Source organism: Aythya ferina (assembly GCF_964211825.1).
Source record: "Aythya ferina genome assembly, chromosome: 20".
Lineage (NCBI taxonomy): Eukaryota > Metazoa > Chordata > Aves > Anseriformes > Anatidae > Aythya > Aythya ferina.
The window spans coordinates 7,415,177-7,431,615 of record NC_140318.1 but is presented as its reverse complement, the minus strand read 5'-3'; the positions used below and the strand labels follow the sequence as shown (position 1 = coordinate 7,431,615).

At 45.8% G+C, this 16,439-nt stretch overlaps 1 protein-coding gene across 2 annotated transcripts in view; it reads right to left on the bottom strand.

Moving 5' to 3' along the window:
- Positions 1-16,439, bottom strand: part of BRINP1 (BMP/retinoic acid inducible neural specific 1) — a 90,369-nt gene that overhangs the window by 33,007 nt on the left and 40,923 nt on the right. Inside the window, exon 1 of one of the 2 annotated variants that reach the window (XM_084494272.1) lies at positions 7,673-7,802. The exons of the other annotated variant lie outside the window; for it this stretch is intronic. The gene's annotated coding sequence lies outside the window, so the exon portion shown is untranslated. Of the gene's footprint in view, positions 1-7,672; positions 7,803-16,439 lie in introns of those variants that run through there. 2 annotated transcript variants of the gene reach the window in all.

Sequence of the window (16,439 nt, the reverse complement as noted above, 5' to 3'; positions counted from 1 at the left end):
TCAAGAACAGGTTTTCTTATTAACTTTCAATGTCAGACTTAATTGCATTTTCTGCAGAAGCAGCTGTTATTGGCCAAAACAGAATCCATGGCACCAGGCTAGGTAAGCACACTCTTGCCTTCTTGTCACCACTGGATCCTTAAATCCAGGAATACCTGGAGGATCCATCCAGGCCTTGGATTTATGGATGATGTGTACAAAGGGGCACTGAAATTTTACCTCCCAGAAACCCTTCTCAGATGCCATTTCACTGATCATTGCTTCTTAGAAGCCTCAGCGTCACCACTGTCTTAATGCCACTGCCTGGCAAGAACAGGTGAGGCCTCCCCAGGTCTCAAGGCAATTTATAAAAGAGAAAATAAATAAATAAATAAATAAATAAATAAATAAATAAATAAATAAATAAACCTTCTTGTTTGCTGGTTTTCTAGGTGAAGGAGTCACAAAGAGCTGACCAGGATTATGATGGCACCTCCCGATACGGTTGGGATTAATACAGAGCCTTGTGACCTTCGGGGGAAATCCCTGGCATGCACCTGAACTTCTGCCGGGGTGGGGTTGGGGGGGGTGGAAAGCTTTTACGGGCTTCACAGAGGAGATAAACCTCTTAACAAGAAGGAGGAAGAATCTCTATCCCTGATGCAGAGACGGGATAAGGAGAAACTATGACCTAACGTCTGAGTAGTGGAGGAGAGGCACTTGTTTATGCTCTAATGTCTCGCCAGCGTAGACAGACCATGCTAATGGGGAGCATACACAGGAAAATGCCTGCCAGGTCAGCAAGGGGAGTCTGCTCTCTAATATCTGGTGAAAGCACTGAAGAGTCTGCTCTTTTAATGGCTGCAAGGGGTAGGAAGTGTCTTGCTGCTAATGCCTAAAGGAGAAGAGAGGAAATAGAGGGATGAAGTACATGCATTAGCTTCAGGGAGACAAATATGCATATTTCAGTCCTTCCTCCTTGTCACACGTTTTCCTTGTATATGGCTATGTCTGAGAAAATATTTGCCCCTTCAGAGTTTGCGTTAATGAGCTAGCCATCAAGGCCATGCATGTCAGACAGAGGGAGTCACTAAGGATGCCTCCACACTCATTAGCACTATGACCCCTCCAGGGACACAACAAAAAAAAGGGGAAAAATGTTGAAGACAGAAGAAAAGTCAAAAGCCTGGAATGGGTACATCATACAGACCCATGCAGCAAGGCTAGGAGAATCCAAGGGCATGAGCATCTTTACCCTGGGAGAGAAGTCTGAAAGAGAGAGGCAGTCGGAGCAAATTAAATTCCCCATCTTCAAACAGCGAAGGCGACCAAAGGATGTAAGTGAAGAAACAAGTTCAGTACAGACCTCGGGGATCGCTGCTTCAAACCAAAATGAAATTAAATGTATTAAACAATGAATGAGACAGAGTCTGTTTGGGAAAAGAAAAAAAAAAATAAAAAGAAAGAAAAATACAGAGCAGAAAGACACTGAACAAAGTCTATAACTATCGCACTAAGTAGAACATCCCAACCCCTCCTGCTTCTGGGATGCTGCCTGTGTTAAGTGCAGGGCTGACAGGGCAGTTAGTGCATCCCACTCAGTGCACACTCAGCAGACTGGCCCAGCCCCACCACTCTGTGGGAAGTGGGCAAGGAGATGGCCCCAGCCCCTTTCTTCTCCAAGGTTCTCCATCTTTGTTATAGATCACAGCTCAAAAGCCATCAGCTGCTCCCATAGGTGATGAGCAGACAAAGCCTTTCCAAACAGGGCAGCACTCTTGTCAGTAATAGCAAGGTATAAACATTACTTCATGTCCTCTGCCTGCCCTATTGCACATGTTATTGACTTGGTGATGTCTGTAGGATGCCAGGCCAGAGACAGAGAGCTCCTAGAGACTTCTTGTTCTCTTGGGTTTTGGTATATGTCTGCCTAGACATGTGTCTGTCCCTTGTTTTAATCCAAGCACCTCCAGTCATTAAGACTAACATTTTGGGGTGCCCCTACGTTGAAGAGAAGTATTATTAGTTGTTAGCATAAGTGTGAACTAGAATACAGACAGGTTTGAGACCTTGCCAAGATAACACATAAGCTTTTTGTTAGCATCAGGAACTGAGCCCAAAGTCCTCTGGAATCCTCCTGGATGCTCCAACAACAAAGCTGGGAATTTTGTTTGTTTGCTTTGATTTGTTTTTCCTTTTCTCAGTCTAATTGTCCCAGTCATGGGCTGCACAAAGTAGTAGTTATCTTCAGTGCTCAGGGTGACAGCTCTTCCAGGTTGCTGTGAGCCCTTGACTCTGCAAACAATGCCATGGGGACAGGATGTGAGCACGACCACAGCACTATAATGCTTATCTTTTACTGCCAGATCTGGCTTAATGTGAGTCTGTACTGGCTATCTGTGGTCATGGTGGGCTTGGTGATGTTTTATTTCCAGTCTGTGCCCTCAAAATGCCAGACAGCCCCAGGCTGAGCACTGCAATATTCTTTGAGCAGTTTTCTCTGCAGCCTGGCCCCTTCTCTATCTAGGCCAGCATGAAGAAGTCAGCCTTCAAAGCTGAGCTTTTCAAAGGACCACAAGAATTAGTTTCCTGTGAGGGTTTGGCACTCATCCCCCCTAATCTATTTAAGAAAAGTCCACTCCATAGATTCAAACTAGTTCCAAATTAGACAGAGGATGAAGCTCTGCCATAAAAAGAGAGAGAGAGAAATAAAAATCTAATTCTAGAGAAGCATGAAAAAGAAATCACTTAAGCTGAAAATCTGACAGCATTTTGCATAACAACCAAGCAAACAGACAGGCTAAGATATGACAGCTGGCAGGTAAATAAGATAAATAAATTGACTATTGATTTATCGATTAATGCTGTGCTTTCCATACCAGTTTTATTCCTTTAGGATCAATCACCTGGATACAACCAAACCCAAGGGAAAGACTGTCACTGTCTGGGTCACTCAAAATAATCATATAGCAGAAATATAATAATGCTTTTCAGCTACTAACACCTTCACTGATCTCCTCAGGACAGTGGAAGAATCTTCTGCTGCTTTTTCCTTGGTGTATATTTTGGCCATATGTTTAGTCTTGGATAAGGTGTCTGAAACCTCAACAACTCCCCCTATTTTAGGTGATCATTTCAGCCTGTTATATTTTCTTGTTACAAAGATTTGCCTTTTGTCTCTCTGATATTAAAAAAATAAATAAAAAAATAAGAACGTTCCAGGGCTGAATGATACGAAGTTTGCAAGAAACAATAAGAAAGAAAATGACTTCAAAGTTAAGTGGATTTCATGTGACCTTGAAAGTATCTGGGTAAACAGATTGTTCCAGCACTGAATTAAAAACCAATCAGACAAGCATGACTCTGAGTCCTGTGTTCTCTGTTAGGATATGACTACACTTGGGTCTCTTAGGAGGCAGCAAGTAATTGTTGGGTGCTGGCAAGATTGATTTGTTTAAAAGAAGATGAAACTGGAATAAATGTATTACTAGAGAGTCAAAGCAGTGTTTCAGCATAGGTAAATACAAGTTAAAAGATGGGACATTAAATTTGGTCATAATTAATTTTGCTCACTATTAAATTTTGTTGTATCCAAGATGTGGCTGTGATTCCTAGCTCTGACTTAATATCCAAATGTAGCTCCCATTGTAATCAGAGAATCACAAGCAAAAAGTAGAATAGGTCACTACCCCTTCTGCTGAATGAGGTTGCTTCCAAATTAGATGTTTCTGCACCCTCAGCTAACACATAGTAACCCCTAAATGTCTTCAGCACAGAGTAAACTCACCAGTTACCTTCATCTGTCATCTATTGATCACTTCCATATTTCACCTGACTCAGCTGGTTCAATTCCCTCTCATCGCACTCACCAGGTTCCAGCACAAACTGCCTGTGGGGTGTTTATCCCAGTCAACTTTCCCCACAATATCCTTTGTGCAGGTTTCATTGCAAGCAGCACACACCTCGGGCGTTAGAGATGCCCTTTCCAACACCAGCCTGCTTAAGCCTTCTCCACCCTGGAGACTCACTTGTAAGTAGTTCCCATTACTGTTAACACCATTTCAGCTGTTTTCAGCATTGGGCTGACGGCGCTTCTTTTGAGCCACTACAATTTACGTAGCTGTTGATACTGACTGCTAGAAGCCGGAGTGACATCTTCACAAGAGCTTCCAGCGTTGTTAGCACGGCTGCAGCTTAACAAACATTAGCAACAATAGGAAGTGTTCTGTTCTGTTGCTGTTTTCCTCCTAAAAACTTGCCTAAACCAGACATGGTTTATTAAGCTACCGAGGAAGCTACTCTAATAGGCTGCCAGGTCCTGTGCTCCAAGCACTGAAACGGACAGTGTAGAGACACCCATTCCTTCACTGTGAATTATGATAAAAATCGCAAGAAATGCAGCCAGAGCAATTCTCCAGTAAAATATCGGAGGTAGCCTAGAGAAACTTGTCTACAAAACAGGCATTTTGAGTTAGAATCATAGAATCATAGAATATCCTGAGTTGGAAGGGACCCTTAAGGATCATCAAGTCCAACTCTTGACACCGCACAGGTCTACCCAAAAGTTCAGACCATGTGCCTAAGTTCACAGTCCAATCTCTTCTTAAATTCAGACAGGCTCGGTGCAGTGACCACTTCCCTGGGGAGCCTGTTCCAGTGTGCAACCACCCTCTCTGTGAAGAACCCCCTCCTGACGTCCAGCCTAAATTTCCCCTGCCTCAGCTTAACCCCGTTCCCGTGGGTCCTGTCACTAGTGTTAATGGAGAAAAGGTCTCCTGCCTCTCGACACCCCCTTACGAGGAAGTTGTAGACTGTGATGAGGTCTCCCCTCAGCCTCCTCTTCTCCAGGCTGAACAGGCCCAGTGACCTCAGCCGTTCCTCGTACGTCTTCCCCTCCAGGCCTTTCACCATCTTCGTAGCCCTCCTCTGGACACTTTCCAACAGTTTCATGTCCTTTTTATACTGTGGTGCCCAGAACTGCACACAGTACTCGAGGTGAGGCCACACCAGCGCAGAGTAGAGCAGGACAATCACCTCCCTTGACCTACTAGCGATGCCGTGCTTGATGCACCCCAGGATACGATTGGCCCTCCTGGCTGCCAGGGCACATTGCTGGCTCATATTCAACTTGCTGTCTACCACGACCCCCAGATCCCTCTCTTCTAGGCTGCTCTCCAGCGTCTCATCGCCCAGTCTGTACATGCAGCCAGGGTTTCCCCGTCCCAGGTGCAGGACCCGGCACTTGCTCTTATTGAACTTCATGCGGTTGGTGATCGCCCAGCTCTCCAACCTGTCCAGATCCCTCTGTAAGGCCTTTACGCCCTCATTCGAGTCCACAACTCCTCCAAGTTTGGTGTCATCAGCAAACTTGCTCAAAATACCCTCTATTCCTACATCCAGATCATTTATAAAAATATTGAAAAGTACCGGCCCTAAAATGGAGCCTTGAGGGACCCCACTGGTGACTGCCCGCCAGCCTGACGCAGCCCCATTTACCATAACCCTTTGGGCCCTGCCCGTTAGCCAATTGCTCACCCAGTTCTACGGTTATGACTACAACAACACTGATAATATTTTTTTCATAGCATATTCTCCTGGATTTATGTTTCTCTGGTATGACCCAGAATTCAGGAGAAAGCAGATCCTGGGAAGTCAAGAAGCTGTCACAAACATGCTGTCAAAGACCAGCAGTTTGAAGCAGCAGATGGAAACATCTGAGTCATTGATGGCGTTTTGTATGGTCTTGAGGAAAGCTAGGATAATAAGTACAATTTTAGCTTTTCCACACTTCCCTTCTTATTTTTGTGTGTTCCTTTGCTCAACACATCATTCAGTCAGACACAACAGGTTGGAAGAAAGCTAAGACATAGGATGGTGAGAGACTTAACTAAGTCTGTACAGCAGCATGTAACAGAAACAGGAATAGACCCCAAATTGTACTTTCATGTAAGAAAATAATAATAACAATTAATAGATAATTCTTCATGTTGAAGGACTCTAGTAGATCAGAGGACTGAACTCTTCATGAAGTCCTGGCTAATACTTTAAAGTATTTAGACCTATTACTTATAGAAAACAAGTTTCAGATGGATGTGAGGCAGACAGATTCTAGTTTATAGAACAGATAGTTTATCCCCCAGGGGAATACAGGTCTACACCATGCCATGGAGAGCACTATCTACTCCTTTTAGCCTCTCATCAAGCCAGGGATGCCCTGCCCCAAAATTCACCATTTAGACTGGGTCACCATTGCCTGCCAATGTTCTTAGGAACGTAGCAGTATGAATCAAAGGCTGTAGCAAGAACATAGTCTGGAGGAATTCAATTCATTAAATTGCTCTTGCTTCGTTTCCTGAAGACATTGGTGTTTGGACTAGTGGAGCTTTTTCCCCTAATTTTAGCTATAGCAAGCCGGTAATCTTGACACCACAGCCCCAAGCTTTGTTCTTTACTTGTCCTGGTTCATAGTAAACTCGGATGAAAAAAGAGTGATATATGTGTACTTGAACTTTAATTTCTCACATAACAGTCTTGGGTACCTGACTACTGCACTACTGGCTACTTAAGTACAACATTTGTCAGCACTGGGAAAGCAAGTATCAGAAATTTAGCCTTGATTGCCCTTTTCCTCAAAAAGCACAAAATTTTCCCCAACACAGCGTGCAACCATGTTTCAAAATTTGAGCTGTTGTTAGAAAATGGAGCCATCACCCCCCTCCGGTCAGTTGTGCTGACTTTCTTGGCAAAGGTTCAAATTCAGGAGGAAAAAAATTGCTGTTTCAATACCAAGCCCCTCCTGCCTCCTACACCCAGCTGTGCCCCTGCGGTCATCCTGGCAGAGCCATCTGGGCACCATGACCGTGCCCGTGGGCTAAGCAAGAGCAGTACCCATGCAGGCGGCAATGGCAAAACCATCCCCTCTTGCCCACCCCCTCAGCCCTGAGTCATCCTCAGCTGATGATGGCACTGCCAACCATGTGCCGTGGGTGCTGGTGGGCGACTTGGATGGTTAAAGACAGCCAGCTGGTGAAGCCACCTGCTTACATCAGGGACCCTGTGATGCAGGATGATTGAGGGGTTTTGTCCAGGTCAAGTGAAGTGAAGAAGCTCCATATACCTTTCTCTTTTGGGGAATATCCTTGGGTATCCTTGGGTCTCCTTGGGCTGTGTGTAGAGAGCTTGTAGGGAAATCATGACTTGCAGAGATGCAATAGGGTGGAGGGACTGCTCACTGCCTGCACTCAAAGTCATACCCAGATCCAGCACATGGTCACCAGTCAGAATAACTCAGGAGACGTGAGCAGCCAATGGCTGGCATAGAATCACAAACTCATGGAATCATTAAAGTTGGAAAGGACCTCCAAGATTATCTTGTCCAACCGTCCCCAAACACCACCATCACCCACTAAACCCTGTCCCTTAGCACCACGTCCAACCTTTTCTTAAGCACCCCAGGAACAGTGACTCCACCACCTCCCTGGGCAACCCATCCCAATGCCTGACCACTCTTTCTGAGCATTCCTCATCACCCCTACCATTGCAAGGCATCTTGCAGAAAGCACTTCTGAGTATGTGGGGTATGAGTACAAGTGAATAAATTCTGTTCTGTCCTTGTAAAATAGAACCACCTTCCTCTCCCTCATTGATCCTTAATGCTTTATTCTGATAGTAACATAATAGTATTTCCTCTTACTTGGCTTAGGAGAAAATAGTGGTTCCTCCTCACAGTTCTTCAGGACACCCATTTCTGGTCCTTCACCCCAAGCTCTGCAGCTCAATATCCCTTTGGTTTCCAAGCTGTGCTGTTACACCCAGGCTGATTGCCAAAGCTTCCAGTTTTAACAGTGATATCCAGCAAGGCAGGATATATACAGTGGCTATATGCAGAGACTATCCCTTCTCAGCATAGAATCCAGGTGGTAACTGGGCCTGAAATTACTAGCAAAGGGCATAAGGTGAGAGGTAAAGGGCTGAAAAATTAGTCTGCAGAGACCAGCTGCAGCAAAATTCAAACCATCCATAGTCAAAGATGTTTGTGTTTTGTTCAAGATTACAAAAAGAAAAGAAAAAAAAAAAAAAAAAAAAAAAAAGCCAACAAAAAAACCCAGTTTGTCCCAAAAAGCCTGTGACATTTCAGAATTACAGTAAAATTGAAGAAATTTTCTCTAGGAAAAAGGTGACCCATTTCCTCAGACTACATCCCTCTTTAGCAAAAATACTGAGCACAAGCAGTGAGAAAGCCTTGAACATTCCCTGGTTGCTCCAAAACCTCATTTCAACAAAAATCAGTTTTGATGTATTTAATTTTCATTCCTAGTCATGCCATTTCAAACCCAGACATGTTTTGATGGAGGAAATAAAAAGACCACAATAAAATAAAAATTCACAAACTCTTGAAGAAAGGCAATCGCAATCTTTTTGCATGCTGCAAAGTGGCCTGCAATAAAAAGACAACTGTGCCTTTTGTGCAACATTTCATAAAAGAAAAGCTTTATTTTTTTGTCATGTTCTATCCAGGGAACAGGAAGGAGTGAATGCAAATACCTTTGTTTTCTGGGATCTCTTTGTGATGCTCTGAAGAACTTGGTTATTCAGGCATGTACTTAGCAATTTCCCAATCTCCAGTCGTGTTTTCTTTAACTGTTACCTATGACTTTGACACATGGATCTTAAAGCATTTTAAACAAATGTGTCACCGTAGACAGAGAAACCAAGAGAGAGAAAGCTTTTCCAAGGAAGAGATCTAGCATGCAACACGATCATGAACAAAATTATCCCAGATCTGGAGCCAGACTAAGCATTTCCCCAGCAAGAACTAAAGTAGATAGGGGGGTCGTGGTCAAACTTGTGTCCCAGGCACCTGTCCATTTTGCTGATGCCATGAACCAGTCCCCTACAGGGCCCTTTCTACCTGCTCAGCTCACTTCAGCAGTTTGCTTCTTGCATCGAACTCCACAGGGCTGAGGGCAGTGGTAACAACACAGAAATGCAGAACAGAAGCAGGTCAGGGAGTAAATGTCTTTAGAAAACACCACTGCACATAGATTCCTAAATCCCAGCCCTTTGGGGAGGACTCAAGAGCTATGTACAAGCAGCGGAAATGTATGATGTCCTGCCAAGGGGAAGGTGTTGGACTTATTTATAGTAACGGTGAGGGATCAAATGCGCACCCGTGACATTCATCTTCTGCATGGTAACAGGACTCCGACAGTTACGAAATCAATCTAATGAAATGCAAACCACTTCCTTTGGGAAGGTTGTGTTGATTGCTGGCTCTGTTGTGTTCAAATCAGCAAAGAAGAACGTGCAGGACGGTCTGGGAAAGGAGGCTGTAGATCTCTAAGGCCTCTAGCTAATCCATACCACTTCAAGTTGTGGCTGTCTCAATTCCTCTCTTTTTACGACTCTATCATAGCCATAAGATACAGCAGGCTGGTTTAGTGTAAAAAGAAGCACCGGAGTGTTTCCTTAGCCAACTGAGCCTCAGGCATCCCCAAAATAGCGAAAAGAGGATGTTCCACCCATTCTGTAGGTATAAAAACTGTGAGGATGGAGGGAGTTCATTGGAAGGGCAAGAATGCAAACTGCTGGCTGCCCTGCAACATGCACCAAACTGTGTAAGTGCCTACCTGCACGAATCACTTAATTCAGCTGCAAAGTTGCGTGCATGCTAAGGTCCAGATGTGAAATTCAGGTCCTGGGGAACAAAGGAACAAAATTTCCTTGGCTTCAGTGCAGCCAGCAGCCAGCCCTGCGTGCAAAAGCAGTCTGAAGGTCCAGCAGGGCTCTGCACTGAAAGCAGAGCTGCTCTGCGGCATCTGAATTTGGGATCTGGGGTTTGGGGTTTGGGGTAGAAGGTAGGAGCCAAGCCAAGCTGCTAAGAAAAGTTCCTGAATATGGGGCTGTCCCCTGTAAGGCAGCCATTCAAGTTATATAAGGAGGAAACAGAAGTCAGCTGTGTGCGGGAGTTTTCTGGTTTTGTTCTGTTTTGTTTTGTTCAGGTTAGTAGGGAGTGAAATAGAGGGTAAAGGGGTTGTTCTTCAGTGAAGCCTCTTATGCTTCAGGTTTTCATTTTGGCTTGGCAGGTCTTTGCTTTGTGTCTTCAGCATGGCTCAGGGATCCTTTGCTGAGTCTGTGTGGGAGTTTCCATGAGGTCAGTTTTTTCTTTCTTTCCCACACCTTTCACTTTCATGGCAGGCTTTTTTGGCAAAGTTAACATCAGGATCTCTCTGAGACAAGGCACTGGAAACCAAGTCTGGGAAGATCAGATGCTGCAGGAAAGCTAAGGAGAAAACCTCTCCTCATGACTACTTCAGGGGGTGAGGACTGAGTGAAGAAAAAGCAGCAGCTCCTAGCCTGCCTGTCAGCTAAAGCCAGGGCTCGGTGCTGGGGCCGGTCCTCTTTAATATCTTCATCGATGATCTGGACGAGGGCATCGAGTGCACCCTCAGTAAGTTCGCAGATGACACCAAGTTAGGTGCGTGTGTCGATCTGCTTGAGGGTAGGAAAGCTCTGCAGGAGGATCTGGATAGGCTGCACCGATGGGCTGAGGTCAACTGCATGAAGTTTAACAAGGCCAAGTGCCGGGTCCTGCACCTGGGGCGCAATAACCCCAAGCAGAGCTACAGGCTGGGAGAGGAATGGTTGGAAAGCTGCCAGGCAGAGAAGGACCTGGGAGTGATGGTGGACAGTCGGCTGAATATGAGCCAGCAGTGTGCTCAGGTGGCCAAGAAGGCCAACGGCATCCTGGCTTGTATCAGGAACAGCGTGACCAGCAGGGCTAGGGAGGTGATCGTCCCCCTGTACTCAGCTCTGGTGAGGCCGCACCTCGAGTACTGTGTTCAGTTTTGGGCCCCTCGCTACAAGAAGGACATCGAGGTGCTTGAGCGGGTGCAGAGAAGGGCGACGAAGCTGGTGAGGGGCCTGGAGAACAAGTCCTACGAGGAGCGGCTGAGGGAGCTGGGCTTGTTCAGCCTGGAGAAGAGGAGGCTCAGGGGTGACCTTATCGCTCTTTTTAGGTACCTCAAGGGAGGCTGTAGCGAGGTGGGGGTTGGCCTGTTCTCCCACGTGCCTGGTGACAGGACGAGGGGGAATGGGCTTAAGTTGAGCCAGGGGAGTTTTAGGTTAGATGTTAGGAAGAACTTCTTTACAGAAAGGGTTGTGAGGCATTGGAACAGGCTGCCCAGGGAAGTGGTGGAGTCACCATCCCTGGAAGTCTTCAAAAGACGCTTAGATGTAGAGCTTAGGGATATGGTTTAGTGGAGGGCTGTTAGCGTTAGGTTGGAGGTTGGACTCGATGACCTTGAGGTCTCTTCCAACCTAGAAAATTCTGTGATTCTGTGATTCTGTGATACCTGCGGCTGAATAAGGGATTCTGTGCTATCACACCCCTGAGCCTCTGCTCAGAAATAACAAACCCAGGATTCTGAGGCATATGTATATATTTACCTACTGAACACAACAACAATATCTGCAATGCTTTCTAGTTGGCTTCTGGGTTTTGAGACTTAAAGACTCCTCTTTTATGGCTTTTCTTTTCAATTCTTAACAGACAGCTGATTCTTTTTTTTTTTTTTTTTTTTTTTTTTTTTTTTTTTTTAATCAAGCAATGGAAGCTGTGAGTTACACAATTATGTGACTCAAACCTAGAATGCTTAAAGAAGAGGGGGGGGAAGCTGATAGGAATCCCCTCCTCCCCCCTCCAGTATTACAAATAACAGAATAAAGAAAATAAAATCTGTGGGATCTGGCAGGGAACGGGTCCCAAGTGTTTCCTGCTGTCAGCTGGAAACATCCCAATGCCTGAGCAAGTGCCAGGAAGATGGGGGATAGGTCAAACACCATCTCCTTGCCGTGGGCTTGGGTTAAACTTCAACTCGCTCAGGGCAGCGGCTGTCACAAGCCTTTTTGGAGGGAGAGAGGCATCCTAAATCTGCCTCCAGTGGGAGGAAGCAGATAAAGGGCCCTGAGCAAGAGCATCACCCAGAGGCCTCCACGCTAAATGCGTGTTTATCTCGCCCAAACGTTGGCTCTGCAGCGGACCTGTTTGTGCTGTTACTCAGCAAGCCCAGCTGCTGGCGCATTTACTGATCTCCAGATAGAAGGAGCAGAAGTATTTTTTTTCCAACCATGATACCAGGTTGGAAACATCCACTGAGTCCCAGCAGGAGATGTACTGGGTACACCACCTCTCGGACCTCATCCCTGCCTGCCCAGCTCCTTGCCCCACTTATCCCCATGCCTGGAGGGGCAGGTGGAGGCTGTATTTAGAGCTCCAATCTTCCTGGGCAATGAACCATTATAAACCCTGCGCTCATCAGCGGCACTGAGTTTCTCTGACTGATTGTTTTCTGATGCTGTTTGGCATTTTATCCCAGCTGCATAGAAAACTTATTACAAAACCATGTTTGTGTTACTTAGCTGATATCTGTGGCTCACTGCAGCAGCAGGGTGCAGCGAGATGGAGGGGCACGGCTGATGAAGACCCACCAAGGTGACAGGGGCCAAGCTGCAGGCCAGGCACGGTGTTTGTGGAGATGAAAGCAGGAGCCCCTGGAGCAGCCCCAGGTTATCCTAAGGGTAGTTTAGCTGTTGTGAATTTGACTAGATCCACAGGCCACAAATAAATGTTCTAAATGCAGATCAGTTTTACATTAGATGACTGCAAGAGTCCCTGCAGTTAGTTTTTCCCCTGCACAGCCCCAGGCTAGAGCCTGCCACCCATTCACACCTGTATCAAGTCCGATAGCCTGTGGTAGAACTAAAGAGAATTATTATTTAGGTTTTTCTACACTACTCGGGCTCTGGGAGCAGCCAAAGGCTGGGAGATGCAGTCTACAAAGAGACTGTCCATACAGTCCTACAGATTTAGGATGGGAATTCTTCAAACTGCAAATTGTTGTGCCCTGCAGAGCAGGAGGTGGGATGCTGGGACCTCAGAGGGTCCTTTTTGTCCTGTGTTTCTCAGGTTCTGATAGCAGGATGCTAAAGTGCCCCTGTCCTTCCACATGAGGCAGAAAAATGATGTTCTGCGAGATGACAGCAGAGGAGACACCGAGTTAGTATGCCACAGAAATGGAGACAACCATTTTCCAGCCAGCCTTCTGTCATCCTCCTGCCTGCATCTCCTGAAGGCCTCCAGCAATGCACAGAGCGGTGTGCCCGGGGTCTGGCTGGTGACATTCAGTCTTCCTTGGGCACTGGTGTTTTGCCAGCTGTTTGGCACAAACACTCCCAAAAAAGCAAAGGTTCCCAAGTGAAAAACTCAAGTAGGAAAAAAGAGAAAGTACCAACTCTGCAGAAACCACTAGATGTGCTCCGTTGGAAAGGGGGACATGTTGCAGCCTCCTCCTCTCCAGAATTGTTTCTGGTCCCTAAATCCTGCATTTCAGGAGGGGGCTCCTCCACTTCCCCCATCCCTGGGCACAGGCAGAGCTGCCGGCTTCTCCCACCTCCTCTCAGTCCCCGTCTCAGCGCAGGCGATCCCCCCTCGCTCACACCTCGGCGATGTGCTGGTGTGAGAGGCCTGACGTCAGTGGGGCTGGCCATCTGGAGCAGCCTCCGTGCATCTCCCTGCCTCATTTACTCTTAGTTCCCTTTCAGTCCCAGCTGAGATCATTTCTCTTTTCTCTCCTCCCTTGCCTGTGACTCTCTTATTTTCTTACTCATTTTCTCTCTGCTGCTATTTATGATTTATTCTCTGTAACTCTCCTATTTAATGCTGCAGAAGGGTTGGGGACATGGTTTCTGTGGAAGACATTGTAGAAAACAGTAGGGTCCTTTCATTAACTGATCACAGTGGGGCTGACAAAACACTTTCTGGCGTTGTGAGAGATGGAAATCGCACAACAGCATCCTGGATTCTTACTTTGCTGCCCCGAAGTTGGGAACACAGTATGAGAAGGCCGTGATTCCTTGGAGAAACTGCAGGGAGATGCTTAGGAGCACTTCTGGACAAAATAAGCAGCCTTCGGGTTCAGGCTGGGGGCTTCTCTCCTTGTGGTGATCTTTGGACATCACCTTACTCCAAAAAGACAAAATGTTCTCTCCAGAAGGAGAAGCTTGGGACATTGCACGTGCCATCTCTGTCTGCCCATATGGTCTTCATCCAGGGTAGAGCATGTTTTGAGGAGCTCATGGGCCCCACTGCCTCACCACTTCTAGAAACCCCAGGATCTGCAGGAGTCAGACGGCTCCCAGCAAAACACGATGAGTCTGTGAGGCTTCTTCCTACACCGGGACTTTTTATCATGCGAACGCCACGCTGCAGCTGGTTCTAGGAAGGCCTCTGCCCACACACTAAATAAATTCTGGTGCGGTGCACTGCTTCTCTATGGAAACCGTACCCTGCATTTCTCTCTATAGGATTTTTCTCATTTCAGGCTCCATAATAAATTAACGAGAAGATGTTTTCTTCACACCAACTATAGGAGAGACTCTTTTCTGTACTCGATTAATCTTTAGTGATCTATATTAAATATTTATCTGAAGAAACGAGGCCTGTATTGCTGCAACATTTTCTATTATGAGACTTTTTCATATCAAAAGATATTTTCCTGGTGCTGACTCGTATATACACAGTCAGAATTTCCGATGGAAGGGCACCCTTTTTTTTTTTTTTCCTTTCTCTCCCAGTGACCTTTTCCCTTCATAACAAGCTGCTGATATGTTAGAATTTACTGGGTTATAAACATTTTTTATCGAGTAGGAGGAAGCTGGGTGATTTGGCATCAGCTTCCCTAATAAAACCCAAGGGAGAGGCTGTGATGTTTGACACCAATAAAGGCATGGAAGAAGCTGCAGCCCTCTGGGATGCTGGTCACGAATGCCAAGAGGAGCCACTGAGTGTCGGTCACGTAGCTCCACTCTGCTGAGGCACTACTGGAAGGGGGCCAGCTCGCTGGCGTGGGTGAGGGAGCTGGGAGGGACCTGGTAAAGGGCTCCTCTGTTCCTTCCCAGCAGCACAAAAACTGTGTGATCTGGCACAGGGAGCAAGGCATGGGGATTCCTAAACCCTCTTTTCCTGCAGCTGGGAGGTGGGAAAACACTAAAGAGTAGAGATATCTAAGAAGAAATGAGGATCTTGGTGTTGGGTTCAAGCAGTGGTCCTACAAGAATGTGGAGAACCCAGATCAAGTTTTGATCTTGAATTAGGGGCTGAATTTTTCATCCTGAAGACAGACCTGCCCTTGGCTACAGATAAACAGAATTATAATTATTCATATTGATATAGTGTCAAAAGGAAAGCCAGCCACGAGACTCTGCTTGTGGTGCCAGGTGCTCAACAGTAATGCAACAAAAAGATTCTCCAGGTTCTCCAAGAGCTCACAACCTAATTTGTCTCTGCCTCCCAAGGGAGCCATGATTTAAACTGGTCAATAACTAACTCATTCCACAAAAGCCTGAATAAATCATCTGATGACTAGATATACACACATTATAAATGTTTAGCTCTGATAATATATGACTGAGCTGCTATTTTGACAAATAGCTAGTGAATAATATATTTGATGAACTGCATAATATTTTACTAATGATTAATTTATTCATTTGAAACAAACAAACAAAACCCAGTCTTTTCCTCTGTTATCAAAGAGAACCCTAAGTAATGGCTGCAAAGAGCTTTGAGATCCCTGGATGATCTGTGTCTGCTATTACACCCTTTATCATAATGTATTTCTAGTTTGTTTGTTTTTTTTTTATTACCAGGGATAATAAATCCATAGCTTATGTTATGGACGGCCTTGTTTAAGGTAGTGACATCCTGGTCAGAAGCTCCTGATTTTATAATTTCCAATAAAATCTACAGGAATTTGGCACTTAGACAGTTAAGTGCCATTAAAAAAAAGTGTTTAAATGCCTTTCAAAGTCTGGGCCAAGCTTCTCCGAGACTTCATCTGATTCTTCTGTCTGGGGATAGATGTGCTGTGGTGGGGCACAGCTTCAGGAGGGCTAGTTACTGCATGACAGCGGTCTGTAAGGTTTATTGAACATTGCCCTGGCTGTAGTTCTTCCTCTCCCTCACTCTTAATCCCATTCAGAAATATAATTTCTGTGAGTTCACAGAGAAGATAAAGGACCAAAGAGCAAGAGCACTTCCTCAGAGCTGCTCTGCAAAGGCGGACTGATTGATTACAGATTGGACGCTGCTCCAACTTCCCTTCCTAAATGAAAAATTGAGAGCTCTTTAAAATTGAATAAAATATGCTGTTCTAAGAAGGATTTCACTGGCACGAGCACAATAGGAGGTAGTAGTGAGTTGTTCGATATTTCTGTGTGCACTGGCTAATCCTTTACTACTCGGTCCCTGTGTGCCGTCCCCGTGGCACCTGATGGTAACTCATCTGTAACCGGTACGGACTCCAGCTCTGCGTCTCCAGACAAAGCTGAAATAGCTCTCGTTTGGGAGAGCTCCGACTGCAGTTGTGGCTGGAGCCATCCAGGAGATTATGCCTTTTTGC